The following is a 21,423-nucleotide window of genomic DNA, read 5'->3' as shown; positions in this document are numbered from 1 at the left end:
AAATTATATTGAGAAGATAAAAAACGAAAGAGGAGAAATGGTAAACAAGACAACAGATATCGCATTGGCCTTCCAATTATATTATAGTGCAAGATTATATTATAAGAAATCAAGAGACACAGGAAGAAAAAGTAATACACAAGATTACTTAATGAAGGCTAAATTGCCAAAAATACATGCTGAAGAATTGTTAGAGTTGGAAAAAACAATCACGCAAGACAAAATCAAAATGGCATTGAAAGAAACCCCTATAGGCAAAAGCCCAGGCCCAGATGGGTTTACGATCAAATACTGTAAAAAATTTAAAGATCAACTGATCCCAAAGCTGTGCGACTACCTGCGACTTACTGACTAATAAGTTAGGGGAAGACGAAGAAACAAGGCGAGAGTCACTACTAGCGCATATCACAATAATACCTAAAGAGGGAAAAGATAAAAACATCTGCTCTAATTATAGGCCTATAGCCTTATTGAATGTCGACACAAAGATATATGCAAAAATCCTAGCAACAAGATTGAAAAGATTTATACCAATGTGGGTGGACCCAGACCCAACAGGGTTTGTACCTGGCAGAGAGGGCAGAGACAATAGCATAAAAACAGTTTTAATGTTGCGAAAGGGGAAAAATAAGGGACCCCAGCTCTACTCCTGTCAATAGATGCAGAAAAAGCACTTGACAGGGTAGACTGGGGATTCACGATGGATACTCTCCAACACTTGGGACTTGGACCTAACATAATGCTATGGATTAAAAATCTGTACAATCACCCAACGGCGATGATTAAAGCTAATGGGAAGTTGTCACTGTCTTTCGAAATGTACAATGGAATGAGACAGGGGTGCCCACTCTCACCACACCTATATGTATTGTCGATGGAACCATTCCTAGCGACCTTACGAAATAACCAGGATATAGGAGGGGCGAGAGTGGGCGAAGAGGAATATAAAGTTACAGCATATGTGGATGACGTCCTGATGTATGTAACCAACCCAAGAGTGATGCTCCCAAACATAATCAAAAAGATAAAAAAATACGGTGAACTTTCAAATTTCAAAATAAACCCCATTAAAACAGAAATATTAAATATAGGAGTAGGGAAAAATTAAGAACTTGCACTACAAAGGGAATTTCAATTTACATGGGTGAAAAGAGAGTTGCCATATCTAGGAATTAAATTGACATCTACTGTCGAGAAGTTATAACTGGTAAATTATATCCCATTACTGAGTGAGATTAAAGCGGAACTAAATATGTTTAAAATGGTGATCCTCCCCAAAATAATATATAAATTCCAAATGTTACCCATAGATATACCACAGAGTTTTTTCAGAATAATAAAAACAATGATGATAAAATATGGCAAAATAAAAAACCGAGACTAAAATTTGCACTAATCACTAGGAAAAAAAAACACGGAGGCTTAACAACCCCAGATATAAATAGATACTATAAGTCAGTAATCGTGTCGGGGATGGTAGAATGGGTTAATGAAGAGAGTAAAAAAAAGTGGATCAAGATTGAAAATATGCTAAGCAGAACAAAATTGCACAAAAACATTTAGGGACCACGTAAGCACAGAACATTAGACAACTGAGGCACACGATTTGACCACAAATGTATTTAAAATCTAGGATACATTATACAGACAAAAAAATTGGACATATAATTCACCATTAATTGCACTCACCGGAACACACATTTTTTTTGCCCAGGGAATGAGACACGTTTAGGTGTAAGAATGGGGAACACACAATTAAGAGATATCACCACACATGGGAAGATGAGAACACTATCGGAATTAAAGGAAATAAATAGATGGAAGATAAGAAACTGGGAATACCTTCAGTTAAAACACTTTGTAAACACACTACCACAATTAGAGATGGAAAGAATTTAGAGCCATTGGAAAAACTCTGTGGAGTACAAGCCCCATTGAAACATGAAATATCCAAAGTATAATGAATATTGACAGAACGGGAAGGATTTGGGACACCCCCTACATGGGAAAATGGGAAAAAGAAATAGGTATGAAATTAGAGTACCAACAAGTCGAGCGAATGATAGGATCAGTATATAGTTACGCAACAGATACAAACACAAAAGAAATGAACTATAAATTGCTGGCAAGATGGTATCTGACCCCGGGTAAAATCCCCAAATATCAACCGGACAAATCCCCACAGTGCTGGAGGGAATGTGGTCAGAGGGCCACGATGACACATATTTGGTGGGAATGCCCGAAAATCAAGCAATATTGGCAGGAAATCTTGGAATATATAAAAGAGATAACTGGAGAAAAGATAATCAACACCTTGCAGACGTGTCTATTTCATGTATCAGAAACCCCAAATAAACAATATCGAAAAACATTGATCCCAATATTGCTGAACGCTGCAAAAGGATTAATTCCAAAGAAGTGGTTAACTAAAAAAAAGCCAGACGTAAAGGAATAGCTTGAGCGAATAGAATACTAGAGCAGAATGGAATACCTATGCAGCAGAGAAAAAGATCAACAAGGAAGATATAATAGTACCTGGGGAAAATGGAAAACCTCGGAGAAATACTTAGAAAAAATGACAGACTGTAGTAGTGTCTGAGTAGGAATAAAAACAAGAAAAAGGGCTGGGAGCAGACCAAAGGGTTGGGGGGGGGGGGTGGAGGGTGGATGGGATAGAAGCAGGCAGGAGGATGGGGCATATGGGTATTGAAAGAAGGAAATTTCTTGGAAGATAGACATAAAGTAATGCCAATGAACAAGATTTTAATATTCAAATTTTTAAAAACCTGAATATAGAAGAAATTAAAAATAAACAAACTCCAGCAAAAACACCGCAATGATGCAAAACCGAGGGGAGACAGTTAATGAATGTAAAGTTGAATAAGTCTCTCGACAGTATTAGTTGATATGGTTAAAAAAAAAGCAAAAAAAACATTACTAACATATGTATGAATGGGTTGGGTCTTTATAGTATGATTGAGTTGTATATATTTATATCTCTTGTAGATTTGGAAAAGTAACAAATAGATTTTATAGTCTGTGTTAAAAGATATATAAAAGGTTTCTTTAGCATAAGCATTCCTTTGTAGAGCTAACATATGGTAGTAATTAGGCTTGAGCTAGTTCTCACCTTCCCCCATCACAAATGGGATAAGGTTTCACATGTCTTAAAATGCTGAGTTTTCTGTTATGTATGATTTAAGAATATAAGTTCTTTATACTATAATATTTCTTGATTAAGATATAAATTAGAACAAGGGCTTTTCAGTTGATACTGTACATATAGTGATATATAGTGATGAGCTTTGTGTTCGAGTCGAACCCATGTTCGACTCAAACATCGTCTGTTCGACCGTTCGTCGAATTGCGAACGATATGGGCCGTTCGCGCCAAATTCGTCTGGCGCATCATGGCCCATAATTCACTGCGGCATCGCAGTGCATTGCTGGCTGATGATTGGCCAAGCATGCACTATGACCCGCATGCTTGGCCAATCACAGCGCCATCAGTAGAGAGAGCTGTAATTGGCCAAAGCCAGGGTGGCTTTGGCCAATTTTGGCTCAGGGGGTTTAGAACACGCCCCACACTATATAAGGCCGCCTGCACAGCGGCCCTGTGTAGTATGTTCCGGCGTGCTTAGAGAGAGAGAAAGATAGTGTCATTTCATTTGAGTTAGATAGATTAGGCAGGACAGTCAGTGAGTTAGCTGCACTTACAGTGTATTGTGTATATATATATATATATATATATATATATATATATATATATATATATATACACTGTATTCACTTTAGCTAGATCCATTCCTGACTATTTACAGTTAGTGTAGTGTGTCCTCCTCACAGTGTTCAGTTAAAGCTATAAGTTAGTTTAGTGTGACCTCTGCACAGTGTTCAGCTAAAACTACAAGTTAGTGTAGTGCGTCCTCCTCACAGTGTTCAGCTAAAGCTACAAGTTAGTTTAGTGCGTCCTCCTCACAGTGTTCAGCTAAAGCTACAAGTTAGGGTAGTGCGTCCTCTGAACAGTGTTCAGCTAAAGCTACAAGTTAGTTTAGTGTGACCTCTGCAGAGTGTTCAGCTAAAGCTACAAGTTAGGGTAGTGCGTCCTCTGAACAGTGTTCAGCTAAAGCTACAAGTTGGTGTAGTGCGTCCTCCTCACAGTGTTCAGCTAAAACTACAAGTTAGTGTAGTGCGACCTCTGCACAGTGTTCAGCTAAAGCTACAAGTTAGTGTAGTGCGTCCTCTGAACAGTGTTCAGCTAAAACTACAAGTTAGTGTAGTGTGACCTCTGCACAGTGTTCAGCTAAAGCTATAAGTTAGTGTAGTGCGTCCTCTGAACAGTGTTCAGCTAAAACTACAAGTTAGTGTAGTGTGACCTCTGCACAGTGTTCAGCTAAAGCTACAAGTTAGTGTAGTGCGTCCTCTGAACAGTGTTCAGCTAAAGCTACAAGTTAGTGTAGTGCGTCCTCCTCACAGTGTTCAGCTAAAACTACAAGTTAGTTTTTTGCGAGCTCTGCACAGTGTTCAGCTAATGCTACCTGTAGAAGGTTGGTGGTGTTTTCCTGATCCTATCACTACCGCAGGCAGCAAAATAAGCTACAAGTTAGTTTTTTGCGAGCTCTGCACAGTGTTCACCTAAAGCTACCTGTAGAAGGTTGGTGGTGTTTTCCTGATCCTATCACTACAGCAGGCAGCTAAATAAGCTACAAGTTAGTTTTTTGCGAGCTCTGCACAGTGTTCAGCTAAAACTACAAGTTAGTGTAGTGCGAGCTCTGCGCAGTGTTCAGCTAAAGCTACCTGTAGAAGGTTGGTGGTGTTTTCCTGATCCTATCAGTACCACAGGCAGCTAAATAAGCTACAAGTTAGTTTTTTGCGAGCTCTGCACAGTGTTCAGCTAAAACTACAAGTTAGTGTAGTGCGAGCTCTGCACAGTGTTCAGCTAAAGCTACCTGTAGAAGGTTGGTGGTGTTTTCCTGATCCTATCACTACCGCAGTCAGCTAAATAAGCTACAAGTTAGTTTTTTGCAAGCTCTGCACAGTGTTCACCTAAAGCTACCTGTAGAAGGTTGGTGGTGTTCTCATACTAAAGGCAGGCAGTTGATTTTGCTAGCTGCAGTATCAGAGTATATATATATATATATATATATATATATATATATATATATATATATATATATATATATAATATCCCAGCTTAGTGCAGCTACAGGCCATTAGTATGTCTGGAAGGCCAACAAGGAGAGGCAGACAGTCACAAGCCAATAAAAGAGGGCAAGCAGGCTCTGTGTCTAGAGGCAACAGTGCTGGTCGTGGAGACGGTGCATCCTCATCAGCAGGTGGCCGTGGGACATGCTTGGCCTTTTTTTCGGCAGCTGGCCATGTTGAGCCGCAACATGTGGAAGACTTGGTCGAGTGGATGACCAAGTCGTCCTCATCCTCTTCATCCTCTCTCACCCATGCTCAGGGTACTTTGTTTGGCAAAGCAGCTGCCAATGCGGCCTCTTCCCTCGCCTCAATGGCATCAGTGACCCCTTCCCTAGCCCCACCATGTCCTCCTGAGGAGTCCCTCGAACTGTTTGACCACAGTGTTGGGTACATGCTCCAGGAGGATGCCCAGCATTTAGAAGGCTCTGATGATGATACTGAGCTAGATGAAGGCAGTAACGTGAGCACAGACAGAGGGGGTGCCCAAGAAGGACAGCAATCTGGCAGTCATGCTCCCCCTGCTGCAGCATACTGCCAGGTTTGCTTCAGTGATGAGGAGGGAGGGGATGATGAGGTCACTGACTCAACGTGGGTGCCTGATAGGAGAGAGGAGGAGAAGGAGGAGGAGGCACATCACCAATGAGGCAGGATGCCCTCCAGGGGCCAGCCTAAGGGCAGCACACTGACTGCATCACACCCCAAAGCTCCGCATGTGCAGGGTGCTGCTGTCTCTGCGCGTTATTCCAAAAGTTCTTTGGTGTGGGCCTTTTTTCAGATGAGTGCATCAGATCGCACCGCTGCTATTTGCAACATATGTCTCAAGCGTATCTCGCGTGGCCAAAACATCTCCCGCTTGGGCACCACATGCTTGACCAGACATATGTTGACCTGCCACGCAGTTCGTTGGCAAGTGTATCTAAAAGACTCACACCAAAGAACATGGTGCACTCCAACTAGAGTATCTGTGAGGGGTTGCAGTGTTGTGGCACCAGCACCAGTGCCTAAGGCCTAATTTTTCAGCCCCTGTTTAACAGGGGCGTGTAATTACAATTTTTGATGCAATACTTTGCAGCAGGGCTCGTTCCTGCGTTCCAACTAGAGTATCTGTGAGGGGTTGCAGTGTTGTGGCACCAGCACCAGTGCCTAAGGCCCAATTTATCAGCCCCTGTTCAACAGGGGCATGTAATTACAATTCTTGATCTAATATTTCACAGCAGGGCCCATTTCTGCGCCCACCAAGAGCGAGTGAGGACTTACAGTGTTGTGGCACCAGCACCACCACCACCACCAAAGGCCCAATTTTTCTGCCCCTGTTCAACAGGGGCATGTAATTACAATTCTTGATCTAATATTTCACAGCAGGGCCCTGTGAGGGCTTACAGTGTTGTGGCCACAACAACACCTATGGCCCAAATTTCTGCTGAGTATATAGGGCAGGCCCCTACTTTCAAAGATCCAACTTACAAATGACTCCTACTTGCAAACGGAAGGAGACAACAGGAAGTGAGATGAAATCTACCCCTAGGAAGGGAAATTCTCTCCTGTAAGAGTTAATATGGGAAAAACATTTCTCCTTTCCACTGATGCTTTATCACCAATCCTTGTTTCACAAAAAAAACAAATTTTCAAAAAACATTAGTCATTTGTCATTGGGACAAAAAGTGAGGTGAAATCTTCTGAAGAGGAGCACAGACAGCAAAACAAATGTCACAGGGGTGATAACCCTTCCCTATGTTTTCCAAAAAGCTTAAAATAGATTTTTTGGCTGGAGCTAAACACGTTAAAAATGTACCAGTTCAAAATTACAAACAGATTCTACTTAACAACAAACCTACAGTCCCTGTCTTGTTTGCACCGCCTGTATACTGCTGTTCAGAGTACAGAGCCTGTATACTGCTGTTTCCTTTTTTAATTTGGGTGCAGGGTTCCCCTTAATATCCATACAAGACCCAAAGGCCCGGTAATAAACTTGGGGGTACCCATGCCGTTTGTCTCACTGATTTTCATCCATATTGCCAGGACCCGACATTACATTAAAGCCGCAAGCAATTTTAAATGACTTTTTTTCCTTTAAAAATGACATTTTGTGCAGGGACTGTTCTTAGCACGGGAAACACGCGGCACATTACAGGCATACTATAGACACCCCCCAGGTACAATATTTAAAGGAATATTTCATATTTCACTTTTTCTTATTTTTTTTATTTTAAGCATCATTAAAATCACTTCTCCCAAAAAAAACGGCCGTTTTAAAAAGTTTCTTTTGCATTTATACTTGTCCCCTGGGGCAGGACCCGGGTCCCCAAACCCTTTTTAGGACAATACCATGCAGATTAGCCTTTAAAATGAGCACTTTTGATTTTGAACGTTCGAGTCCCATAGACGTCAATGGGGTTCTAAAGTTTGTGCGAATTTTCGGTCCGTTCGCAGGTTCTGGTGCGAACCGAACCGGGGGGTGTTCGGCTCATCCCTAGTGATATATGTAATTATTTTATTTAGATGACAGGTAAGGTTATATTGTATAAGGTATATAAGGTTGTACATATGGTTCATATCAATCCCCAGGGATTCTTATGGAATGCTAGCTTAGCTGTGTCGTATTTTATTTCAATAACCAGGCCTCAGTGAGGAGATGGGAAGTTAGGTTTCACTAGAGATGATTGTGGAACTAAAATCAAAGAAGTACTTTAAACCAGCCCATTTTAGGATTTTGTTTAATAGGGGCATGTAATTACAATTTTTGATGCAATACTTTGCAGCAGGGCTCGTTCCTGTGTTCCAACTAGAGTATCTGTGAGGGGTTGCAGTGTTGTGGCACCAGCACCAGTGCCTAAGGCCTAATTTTTCAGCCCCTGTTTAACAGGGGCGTGTAATTACAATTTTTGATGCAATACTTTGCAGCAGGGCTCGTTTCTGCGTTCCAACTAGAGTATCTGTGAGGGGTCGCAATGTTGTGGCACCAGCACCAGTGCCTAAGGCCCAATTTTTCAGCCCCTGTTTAACAGGGGCGTGTAATTACAATTTTTGATGCAATACTTTGCAGCATGGCTCGTTCCTGCGTTCCAACTAGAGTATCTGTGAGGGGTTGCAGTGTTGTGGCACCAGCACCAGTGCCTAAGGCCCAATTTTTCAGCCCCTGTTCAACAGGGGCATGTAATTACAATTCTTGATCTAATATTTCACAGCAGGGCCCGTTTCTGCGCCCACCAAGAGCGAGTGAGGACTTACAGTGTTGTGGCACCACCACCACCACCAAAGGCCCAATATTTCTGCCCCTGTTCAACAGGGGCATGTAATTACAATTCTTGATCTAATATTTCACAGCAGGGCCCTGTGAGGGCTTACAGTGTTGTGGCCACAACAACACCTAAGGCCCAAATTTCTGCTGAGTATATAGGGCAGGCCCCTACTTTCAAAGATCCAACTTACAAACGACTCCTACTTGCAAACGGAAGGAGACAACAGGAAGTGAGATGAAATCTACCCCTAGGAAGGGAAATTCTCTCCTGTAAGAGTTAATATGGGAAAAACATTTCTCCTTTCCACTGATGCTTTATCACCAATCCTTGTTTCACAAAAAAACCCAAATTTTCAAAAAACATTTGTCATTGGGACAAAAAGTGAGGTGAAATCTTCTGAAGAGGAGCACAGACAGCAAAACAAATGTCACAGGGGTGATAACCCTTCCCTATGTTTTCCAAAAAGCTTAAAATAGATTTTTTGGCTGGAGCTAAACATGTTAAAAATGTACCAGTTCAAATTTACAAACAGATTCTACTTAACAACAAACCTACAGTCCCTGTCTTGTTTGCACTGCCTGTATACTGCTGTTCAGAGTACAGAGCCTGTATACGGCTATTTCCTTTTTTAATTTGGGTGCGGGGTTCCCCTTAATATCCATACAAGACCCAAAGGGTCTGGTAATGGACTTGGGGATACCCATGCCGTTTGTCTCATTGATTTTCATCCATATTGCCAGGACCCAACATTACATTAAAGCTGCAAGCAGTTTTAAATGACTTTTTTTCCTTTAAAAATGACATTTTGTGCAGGGACTGTTCTAAGCACGGGAAACACGCGGCACTTTACAGGCATACTATAGACACCCCCCAAGTATGATATTTAAAGGAATATTTCACTTTTTTATTTTTTTATTTTAAGCATCATTAAAATCACTTCTCCCGAAAAAACGGCCGTTTTAAAAAGTTTCTTTTGCATTGATACATGTCCCCTGGGGCAGGACCCGGGTCCCCAAACCCTTTTTAGGACAATAACATGCAAATTAGCCTTTAAAATGAGCACTTTTGATTTTGAACGTTCGAGTCCCATAGACGTCAATGGGGTTCTAACGTTCGTGCGAATTTTCTGTCCGTTCTCAGGTTCTGGTGCGAACCGAACTGGGGGGGGTGTTCGGCTCATCCCTAGTGATATATGTAATATTATTTGATTTAGATGACAGGTAAAGTTATATTGTATAAGGTATATAAGGTTGTACATATGGCTCATATCAATCCCCAGGGATTCTTATGGAATGCTAGCTTAGCTGTGTCGTATTGTATTTCAATAACCAGGCCTCAGTGAGGAGATGGGAAGTTAGGTTTCACTAGAGATGATTGTGGAACTAAAATCAAAGAAGTACTTTAAACCAGCCCATTTTAGGAGAAGGTGGGGGTTGTTTTCGTGGAGTAAAAAGTAGATGTACAAAGGGTTTTAGAGTCAGACTTACTCACACGGGGAAGCCATCAGCTTCTTACACAGACACACATATAATTAGACATACAATATTCATTTCAAGAATATAACTACATTATTGATATTATTTTTAAATTCTGTATTTTAATATTGCTCTTGTACTATTTTGCTATTTTATTATTAAATCCAATTTGAGCTTTTACACAAGAGCTGAACGGACTCTCTATTTCGGGATTTTTCTGATCAATATAAGTTTACAGAATATCAAGAGAATATTAATATATTTAACAGCCATACACTATACAATTTGCACAATCTCTATACAATTTGACAGGCATCACTGATGGGCACTGATTGGCAGCACTGGTGTGCACAGATTTGCAGCACTAGTGGGCACTGTTGGGGCTGCACTGATCATCAGAATACTGATGATTAGTGCCCTGATTGTCAGTGCAGATGTCCCCTGTGTGGATTTGCCAGTTTTCGGCTCTCCTCAACCCACGCGCTGTCAGCGTGAGGGGAGGATTGACGATAACCGGCAAATCCTGTTTACATCTGTGATCAGCTGTAATTGGACACAGCCAAGAGATCACTGGCGATGCGTGTCACAGGGGGCGCATATGACAGCCTCCCGGCAAAGTGAGTCCATGCTGTAGCTGTAGTTTGGCTATGGAGTGGTTGCAAAGGGGTTAAAAAATTTAGAACACACTATGGTCAAAGGGTTGCCTACGTGTGATATAGACTTACTCAAAATGTTTCTATCACGTTTCAAAAAAAAAATATGTTTTGTTTTCAAACATGAAACTCCCTCATTTAGTTGGGGAAATCCACACTGTGTCAAGACCTGGGTCACCTGCTGGTGGCACTGTGGTTCCCATAGCAGAAGGTTGTAGATCCGGTGTCTACCAGCGGGTGTCCACCAGTCAGCAGATCCCAATAATCAGTCTTCCCCTAAAGCTGGCTACTGGGAGGGTTATTAGTCCCTCCTCTGCTAGTCCTGCTTGCTTCAGTGTTTTGCCTGCTAGTCAGAAAAAATGCTAGCTGATTTATCCCATGCTTAAATCCTAATCCTGCTCCTTTCCCGTACCTGTATCCTGTACCCTGCTACCTCATATCTGCACCCCTTGTTCCTGATCAGAGTCATGGTTTCCCCTTCTTGACTACTCCTTGCAACTTCTGTCTTACCCTGTTTATCTGTGTTCCCCATTTTGTATCATAGTTAGTTTGCTAGTTAGGATTTCTGTCACTTAATTAGTTAGGCTGCTTGTTAGGTGTTTTGTCACTTTATTGGTGGTTCACATGTATCTTCACTTTTGCTGTTTATTCAGTTTACTGGTGTTTGGATGGGTTATGTTTCATTGTTAATCAACTTACATTAATCATACACAGTCTGGTTTTAGTTTCCTAATATGCCACATATATAGACAAATAAAAATTGACAGAGATTTTACATCTTTCCCACACTAATTAAAATGTAAAAAAAAAAACATTTTTTTATTTATATTGGAGTTCATCTTAAAAACACCTGCCAAGATACAGTTTAAAGTGGTAAATTTATTACATACCTACACCTTTAAAAAAAATGTATTACATACAATATACCTCCCTGCAAAGCATGTTGATAAACAATTTTACCTTGACCATTCAGTCTTGTTGTGGTTTTATCAGTTTCCATAGTAACAAATGACTTTATTCTACCACAACTAACGCAAAGTAAAATATATAAGCGCTGAATGAGTCCGTGTCATTGTTTGAATGTCTGTAGGTATTTCTGTATACAGAAAAGACAAAGTTTAACTTTAAGCACAAATATAACATGATGCTATAATATGATGATATAATGCCAACATTTCATCAATATATAGCTATTTAAAATCTCTAGCCAACCATCTTATCTAAAAAGCAGCATACCATATATATATATGGCTAGAGATTTTAAATAGCTATATATTGATGAAATATCTATCTATCTATCTATCTATCTATCTATCTATCTATCTATCTATCTATCTATCTATCTATCTATCTATCTATCTATCTATCTATCTATCTATATCCATATATATATATATATATATATATATATATATATGTGTGTGTATGTGTGTGTGTGTGTGTATGTATATATATTTAGATATCCAACAATCTGTACAATCCTAGTCAATTTTTTTTAGTGAACAAATTATATGTTTTGGTGAGTGAATTGTTAGAACCCATCCTTAGCCAAAATGTATCTTTCAGAGCATGGCAGGGCAGAAGATTTTGCAAACTTTTTATTGCTGTCTGTGTCCTTCTTTGGGAGAATCACCTTGTCATCTATATGTCATGAGGAAGGTTTGTCCTTACATAGTCAACAAGAGACCCCTGTGCAAAGGTAATAATTGGGTCCAAATTAACCACTATCGTAATGACAATAAAAAATTTAATTACACATCCAAAATGATTATTACACGTTCTCCCTGTGCTTGTGTGGGTTTCTTCCGGGTACTCTGGCTTCCTCCCACACTCCAAAGACATGCTGGTAGGTTAACTGGCTCCTGTCTAAATTGGCCCCAGGGAATTTGTTAATTTTAGGGACCTTAGATTGTAAGCTCCTTGAGGGCAGGGACTGATGTGAATGTAAAATATATATGTAATACACTGCGTAAATTGATGGTGCTATACAAGTACCTGTAATACATTTATAAATAAATAAATAATATTTGTGTATTGAACATTTTAAGGAAAAATTATCATAAAATAAAATAGCAAATGTGATTAAAATAACTTGCCTACATTATCAAGTTGACCCAATTATGTCACTACCATGTAAAAGTACCACATTGCACTGCAATAGCACATTATTCTGTACCGTGCCATTAGTAAATTATGTAAATAACAGCGTAATGGCAAAATCCATCAACCAGCAACTGTACATTATATCATCCAACAAGAATATAGATTAGCACATAGCTAGAACACGGCAAGAACATAAAATGAGATAACACATTATACATAAACCATATTATGTTGCAAAAACAATTTATATTAATTAACAACATTATTCAGCCACCACCATCTTCTCCTCTAATGTGAGATCCTATCATATTCATTCACCATCTTACCCCACCCCTATGGAAAGATGATCTCAAATTCATCTAGCAAATTTAGACCTTTCCACTAATACAGAACCACCAGGACAACGGTCACTGGTCTTCACAGTAGAATCCCCTATAGTGGGGGTATGCACATAGTCTATCAATCTACATGTGTATTTACAGCAACTACCAATATAAGAGATGTATAAACACTGACCACCAATGTAACAACATTTACACTGTCTTCCAATTCCTCCAATGTAATGATTAGAGATGTGCACAGCGAAAAAATTTGTTTTGTTTTTAGATTCATTCGTTAAGTCAATAATTGTGTTTAGCTGTATTTGTTATGTTAAAACAATTCATTTTCAGTATTTGTTTTGTATATTGTTTCGTATGTTAAGATTTTTTTCTATATATTCGTTATTTTCAAATCGATTTCAAATTCTTAATTTCGACATTTGAAATTTGAAATTCGAATTTCAGAAAATGGCTATATTTTGTTTTATCTTATTCTATTATGTTCTAATCTAGTCAATTTTTTTCTATTCTGTTCTATTAATTTCCATTCTAGTCTATTCTATTCTATTATTTTCTATCCTTTTCTATTCTTTTTTTATTCTATTGTATTATTTTTTATTCTATTCTGTAAAGTAGCCTAAGTAGGGATCATCATCTTATGTCACTTTTATACATTTATTTTTATTACTGTATTTATTGCAATATGCTTCCATTTCGAATTCAAAATCATTTTCAAATTCAAATACATTTTTTAATCCAAATTCATTTTCGAATTTGAAGTCCTTTTCTAATTCAAATTCGGATAATGTGTTTCATCACAACTTATTTCGGATTTGTTGAAATTCGTTACTGTTGTGATTTCGAAATTTAAATACATCCGAATCTCTGAATAATAAAAATTAGATATTCTGAGTTTCCATTCATAACTAAATGAATCGCATATGTCTAGTAAGGATGGTCAGTGTAAATACCTCCATTACATTGCTGGTCATTCTAAAATCCCCTATTACATCGATGGTCAATGTAAATTCCTTCTTTACATCGGTGGTCAGTGTAAATTTTGCTGTTACATTAGAGCTCATTATAAATATATCCTTTACATTGGTAGTCAGTTTTCTGTTTGTAAAAATTCTTACCTCCTTGCTGCAGTGTTTCTGCTAGATCTGTGATTCTATTCAAATGTGCTGCTGGCTTCTGTGTTCACCTATGGCCGTCGCCTGCTCTACTATGGATTTATATTCTTTTCTCTTCTATCACTTCCTGGTCTGCCTCCCAATTTGTTTCCCTATATACAGACATGCTCAGTGTATCTCAGGTTGCCTGGCAACCTTCTAATTTCTCTGAGCTCCTGGTTTGCCTAGTATTCCTTGTATTTTGTGCCTGACTACCCAAGTACGGACCCTGGCTTTGTCTACCATCGTCCTGTGACTGTCACCCACCCTAACTTTGACTAATTTCTCAGATTCTCTTCTGTCTCCCGCCGTCTGAACTCTGCACATGCGTGTGGTCTTCGCACTGTCAGCCAGGCATACCTGGGGGCGGCAACCTGGTTCCAGTTTGCTGCAAGTCCATCCCCACCATTAGAGGCCCAAGTGAAGAAGCAGGATGGGGCTTGGACTCCATGCCCTGGGGAACCCCGAGTTGGCTTTCTACAGGGGCTTATTATCATAGAAACCTGAAAAATCCCATGTTACATTGGTTTTTAGTAAAGTGCCCTGTTATCTTGGTGTTATTGTGTGAGGTGCCCCATATTCATTGATGCCAGTAGAAAAAGGGTCCCCTTCCAGTGGTGCTCAGTGGTTACTTTTCATTAAACCTCTACACCAGAATTATGAGGTACCATCAGGTACTGCCTACAGATGTGGAATATGGCTAGGATCGTTCCATTCACTAAAAGTACCCTGGCCATTATCTGGCCAATGAGATTTAGGGGCCTATTACAGGCAGGGGCAGCCCCTATTGTAATGGGCTTGAAGACTAGAGATTCCAATAGTTTAAAAAAAGGAATAATTAAGAAAAAATTTTGAACCTGAGCGGAAAAATGACTAAAACCAGAATAAAATGTTAGCTGGATTAAAGAAAAAGGTTTTTATTTCTCCAAAGCAGTTATTGACAAGGTGCCCTAACAAGTGCGCCTGCTGCATTTTATAGTTTGTTTTTATTTCTATACAAATCTGATAAATTAAAAAAATAAACAGTAATTGGGCATTACAATTTCCAGAAATGTGTCAAATTTTCTGGAGGTTGTGTTAACTTCTAATCACTTGGAAAATTTGATCAGTGTCATTAAAACGTGCATAATTGTATTCTGACAATTTACCTTTGAGTCAGTAAGAATTTCCCATCACTCTTGTGCTAAGAAATGAAGACAGAAAATGTGCTAAGCTTTTCCAATCACCACTTTTTGAAATGTAATGGAAAGCAAGTGTATTGTGATTGTGTGATCAAATTTGAGGTACCATTGGGATCTGAGTCCTTTCTAAGGGAACTAAATACACTGAGGGACGTTTCTTCTTTCTTTTTAAATGTTAGTGTGCAAATGTGCGCATGTCATGCGCAGTTTCTATTCTACCTTTTGTGGCTGAACTTTTCCAAGTGCTGCACCCCTCTGTTTTGCAAATGTCTGGCAGATTGCAGCACATGGTTAAGAATTGATATGGACTACTTTCTAAACAGAGACGATTATTGAAAAATTATGTTTTAAATGCTTTTCTGGGAAGTAAATTTGGTAAATTTAGGTAAATTTTAACACATATACAACATATTACTTGAAATATGACATTATGATTATTATGGTCACATATTTGTGGCTACTGGTATCTGTTACTTGGTTATCTTTATGTTTCTGTTGCTGTCTTGCCCATTTTTCTCCTTTCCCCTGGCCCTACCCCCCCCCTACACTTCCATCATCAATGCCCCCTTTTCTTCTCCGCCCCTTCCATTTACCTTTACCTCTCACCCTCCTCACTGGAGCAAACCTATTGTATACTGTTTAAAGTGTCACTAAACCCAGGATCGTAACAGTAATAGAAATATAAACTGATAAATACCTTTTCTCATCAGCAGTATATAGCAGTCTTGTGACTTCTATCAGTGTCTGGTTAAAGCTTGTAGGAGGAGTTTTCATCTGACTGTCCTATGAGGCTGCAGGACCCCTGGCCCTCTGTCTGGACAGTGCTAATTGGCCCTGGGCTGTCCCTAGCAATACACACCAAACTGAGCATGTGCAGAGTGCCCCCGCGGCTCTGTTCTATCAGGAAATGGATTTGGGACAGTGGAAGAAGGGAAAGTTCAGAGAAGACTGTCTCAAACAGCCTTTTTACACAATGCGGAGGATTAACCCCTTAGGTTCCACAGTGAGTATAACAAACATGCTTTACTGCATATACAAACTGATTTTACTAAGCTGGGTTTAGTAACACTTTAAGTATAATGCCCTAATGCTATTCTCTTGTATGATGGTACTGCACTTGCTACTATTTTATTATGTGAACCACCAATTTATTGCTCCAATTGTAGCCTACTTGCTTATACGTATGTCTTTCTTCTGTAACATGTTTAAAAAAACTTTAATAAAGACACATTGAACAATAATATAGTCACATTTCAAACTGTGACACAATAATGGACGCAATGGCTAAGACTTTATTGGTAAATGATCTAACCCGTGTAACAGAGTAGCAGGGTAGCAACAAAATATAATTGTAAACGTGTGTTATCTTGCTTCTTTATACTTAAACAGTTATCCCATGTCCCCAGGAAATGGGGGCATTGTATGAATACAGGAGGAAATGACAAAATAATAGATTGCTGCATCTAGAAAAGCATTCCTAAGATAAAATTTCAATACCAGCACAAACATGTGGTAAAAAGGTAACACTGCTGGTAAATTTAAAGAGTTTGCTGATTGCTTTGCAATATTGGAGGTGGAGTTGCAAATATGTGAATAAATTAGCCCATCTCCAGCCAAAATGTTTATTTTTGGCCTTGGGTAAGCTGTGGAGGGAATAAAACCTCTGTTAGGTTTTTATAACAGTCTGGGTCTCCACTGGGGATATTTCTCCTCACCTTCTGGAAACCTCACAGCAAATTAGGAAAGCAACATAAATTTACACAGGCATCAAAAAACAACTGTCAGAGGTTCTATTTTCTCCCCAATCTGCTTCTGTAGTCTTTTGTGCACTTATGGGAGACATTGGGGTTGATTTACTAAAGGCAAATAAGCAGTGTTCGTTACAACTGCACTCTGCAAATGCAGCTGCTACGGAACTTATTAAGTGAGATAAAGCTTCACTTAGCAAAAAATATCCAATCACATGCAAGGGAAAAAAAAACAGCATTTTTTCTTGCACATGATTGGATGATGTAAGTCAGCAGAGCTTCTGCTTATTTACTAAGCTCTGGATCAACTGCTATTGCAGAGTGAAACTGCACTTTGCAAAGTGCACAGTCTATTTATCTTTAATAAATCAACTCCATTGTCTGTACCTCCTATGCTAAAGGTCATACAAGAAAGCAAAGAAAAATCTTCCCTATACTGAGATCCTAAAAAAAAAAAAAAAAAAAAAAAAAAAAACAGTTTAAAGACGTTAGTATTCGGGTCAGAGAGCATTTGTATGTAGGAGTACTAACAATAAAGTTGTGATCTAAAAATATTATAACTTTCGTTAATTTTGCCACTACACGTCTTTTTTTTTTTTCCTTTTTGACTGATGGGGTGGGAGGACTTTACACTGAGGCTTTGAGATCTTTGATGCTGAAGCAGACTAGGGAGATACTGAGGACAAAGTACTAGAGTCACTAATAATGTAATGACTATGCTGACAGCTTTCCTGCTACCGACCCCCTATACACAGACAAACTTTACATTAAGATCAGTGACAGTTGGTGGTTGCCAAAGTCTTATCAAAATGGGGCCATGTGACCTTTTCTCATGCCCCTGCAGTATCCTAATCTAATATATCATTACAATACTTTGCTTTCATATTAAATAGTTTATCTGCTGAGAAATCCACAATGTCAAGCCTTGCTTAGCTGCCGTTAACTATTTTACTTGTCACAATTAGGTCAATACTGCCACCCTGTGTCCATAAAAAGAATAGAGGTTAAAAGTTAAACAATGTTTAGTGAATATGTTACCACTTCATCCCTGGAAGGATTTACCCCCTTAATGACTAGGCCATTTTCTGCAATACGGCACTGCGTTGCTTTAACTGACAATTGCGTTGTTGTGCAACGTTGAACCCAAACAAAACTGATGTTGTTTTTTCCCCACAAATAGAGCTTTCTTTTGGTGACATTTGATCACCTCTCCGGTTTTTATTTTTTGCGCTATAAACAAAAAAATAACAACAGTTTAGAAAAAAAATATATATTTTTTTACTTTCTGCTATAATACATAGCCAAAAATATATATATATAAAAAAATGAATTTATTCATCAGTTTAGGCCAATATGTATTCTGCTATTTTTGATTAAAAAAAAAAATCGCAATAAGCGTATATTGATTGTTATAAAAAGTTATAGCATCTACAAAATGGGGGAAAGATTTAGGAACTTTATTTTATTTTTTTATTGATTTTACTAGTAATGGCGGCGATCTGTGCTTTTTAGCAGGAATGCGACATTACGGCAAACAAATCTGACACCAAGTGACACTTTTTGGCAACCAGTGACACCAATACAGTGATCAGTGCTATAAAAATGCACTGATCACTGTATAAATGGCACTGGCAGGGAAGGGGTTAACACTAGTGGTGGTCAAAGGGTTAAGTGTTCCTTAGGGAGATGCTTTCTAACTGTCAGGGGGACGGGCTGACTGGGAGTAGAGAGAGATCGCTGTTCCTGATCACTAGGAACAGCTGATCTCTCTCTCCTCCCCTGTCAGAATGGGGCTCCGCCTTGTTTACATAAGCAGATCCCCGTTCTGCCTGTCTTCACCACGATCGCGCCCGCCCACAGAATCTAGTACGCGAACCGCCGTACCAGTACGGCTGTTCGCGCAGCTGAGCCACCTTGCGGTGGCTGGTCGGCAGGTGGTTAAGCATACTAAAGGCCAATAGACTGTGCACTTTACAAAGTGCAGTTGCTTTCTGCAAGTGCAGTTGCTCCAGAGCTTAGTAAACAAAGGGGAGTTCTGATGACTTCCATCATCCAATCATGTTCAAGCAAAAATGCTTTTTTTTTTTTTTCTTGCATGAGATTGGGTATTCTTTGTAAAGTGAAATTTATCTCATTTACTAAGCTCTGGAGCAACTGCACTTTGCAAAGTGCACAGCCTAATTGCCTTTAGTAAATCAACCTTTTAGTGCTCTTCATTGAGAAAAGTACACACTATAGAGGATATGTTTTGTTAATATTTCAGGTCTGAGGTTTACACCTACTTTAGGGGTTCATGCACACAGATTAACTAAGGATTACCTGTCACCAGCCCAATGCTATCACATGGGGGTTTATTAACCCTTTGTGATAGTAGAAAAGTAACAATAAATAAAAGAAAAGTTTAAAAACTAAAAAAATTTGAATAAAATGTATTTTAAAAATTGTCATAACCCCTGTTGCCCCGCACACACCTGCAAATACAAATGTGCATGTAAACCATAGTCGCACCACACATGTGAGGCATCGCTGCAAACATTAGGGTAAGAGGAATAATTCTAGCACAAGAGCTCCTAGTTAAAGCATAAGTTCACCTTTCTAAAAATAAATAAATAAATGCAGATTTTTTTTTGCAGGTAAAAAAATATGCATTTATTTATATTTATTTTTATTAGCCTGTAAAGCATTGCACCCATGATCAGCAGATCACGGGTGCATTCTCAGGCTTCTGCAGACTGTCATTGTCTTTGTCTGCTCGCACCTTGTACAGGAACACAATGACAGGAAGACTCAATATACTACCTAAAGCGCTCACTAGTGCCCTGGTAGTTCATTAAGAACTACAAGCTGGAGGGTGTGACCGGAAGCCGACCTTAATGGACGCTTGACCTCCCTGCTCTCCAAGCCCTCAGCAAATAAGGCAATCTAGGGGACGATACACTCCATATATATGGGCAAATCGAGGACCACCCGATCCTCCAAGCACAGGGGCACATCACAACCCCCTCCGGGAGCATCCACGGACCTCCGCTCTTTCTTCCTCCAGGCGGACATGCCACCGAACGGAGCTGACAAGATGGCGCCGGACACCGCTGGGTCAGGCCACCGGAGCTCCACACAGACACCGCCGCCTCCCCCCATCCAGCACAGCCGCTCCTCAGAATCCCCGCTGGCGGTGATGGACCATGCGGATCTAGAATTCCAAGCCGGAGCGGTGAGTCCCTCTAGCTGCCCAGAACTCCAGGCCTCACAGCCGCCTAGGCCGCAGCCTGCCATGCTGCCCGCCCACACACAGCACTCCACACAGTGTTCGGCGGCGTTTCCAAGGCTGCTCAGAACGGCCTCAGATCCATACCTACAGGGCTCAGACCCGATATCCCCAACCCCCTCGGACTTGTCACAGGACTATCCAGCTCTACCAGGTCCCGCATGCCCACCCGGGGGGCCCGCCAGGACCCAGGGGAGGACCATGATACCTTATGGACCATGGCTGCTGCTTCTCCTCCTCCTAAAACACAGAGGTTGTCCAGATCCAGGGATCCCAGCGCCTCCAGATGCCAACTAGCCCCCACTCCTACTTATGCACAAAAGGCCAGTACCCCGGCCCATCTGGCAGCAACACCCACCATGGCGAACTCCCCCCAACATCCGCAGGCCTTGACATGGTCTGAAACCTGGAACCCCTCAATGGCTGGACAATATTTAACATATGATGCGGGGTCATTCAGCCCACGCTCTCCGACACCGGGCCCATCCTCGCCCCATCAGCAACCCGCTCTGATTCAGGCCCCCTCTTTACCCCCTTACTGGCACGCATATCTGCAAGCTATGCCCACCAAAGAGGACTTTGACAGTTAATAGAAGATGTGAAATCCACCTGCCGCACAGAGATTCAAGTACTCCAGACAGGTCTCAAACACCTGGCAGACAGAGTCGAAATGGCTAAAGAAGAAATCCAAGAAACTAAACTGGCAGTTCACAGAACACAACTCCAGGGGGCAGACCACCGCTCTCTCCTTCGAGAAATGCAGCAGCACGTGGAAGATCTTGACAACAGGGGGCGCAGAAACAACATTCGAGTGAGAAGGGTCCCGGAGTCGGAGGGCACGGAGGACCTGCAATCAACTTTACAAACCATCTTCAATAACCTACTGGGAGAGCCACCCGCAAAACACATAGAAATGGATAGAGCCCATCGTGCTCTGCGGCCCAAGGGTACCACCTCAAAACCGAGAGATGTCATCTGCAGAATTGCATCCTACCCTCTCAAGGAAGGTATCATGAAACAGACTCGTCTCGCACGCAAGGTTCTTTTCGATGGAGTCAAGATT

The sequence above is a fragment of the Aquarana catesbeiana genome, linkage group LG04 (assembly GCF_042186555.1).
Source record: "Aquarana catesbeiana isolate 2022-GZ linkage group LG04, ASM4218655v1, whole genome shotgun sequence".
NCBI classification, from domain to species: Eukaryota; Metazoa; Chordata; class Amphibia; order Anura; family Ranidae; genus Aquarana; species Aquarana catesbeiana.
The sequence above is the reverse complement of the archived record's forward strand: the minus strand, read 5'-3'. Positions refer to the sequence as shown.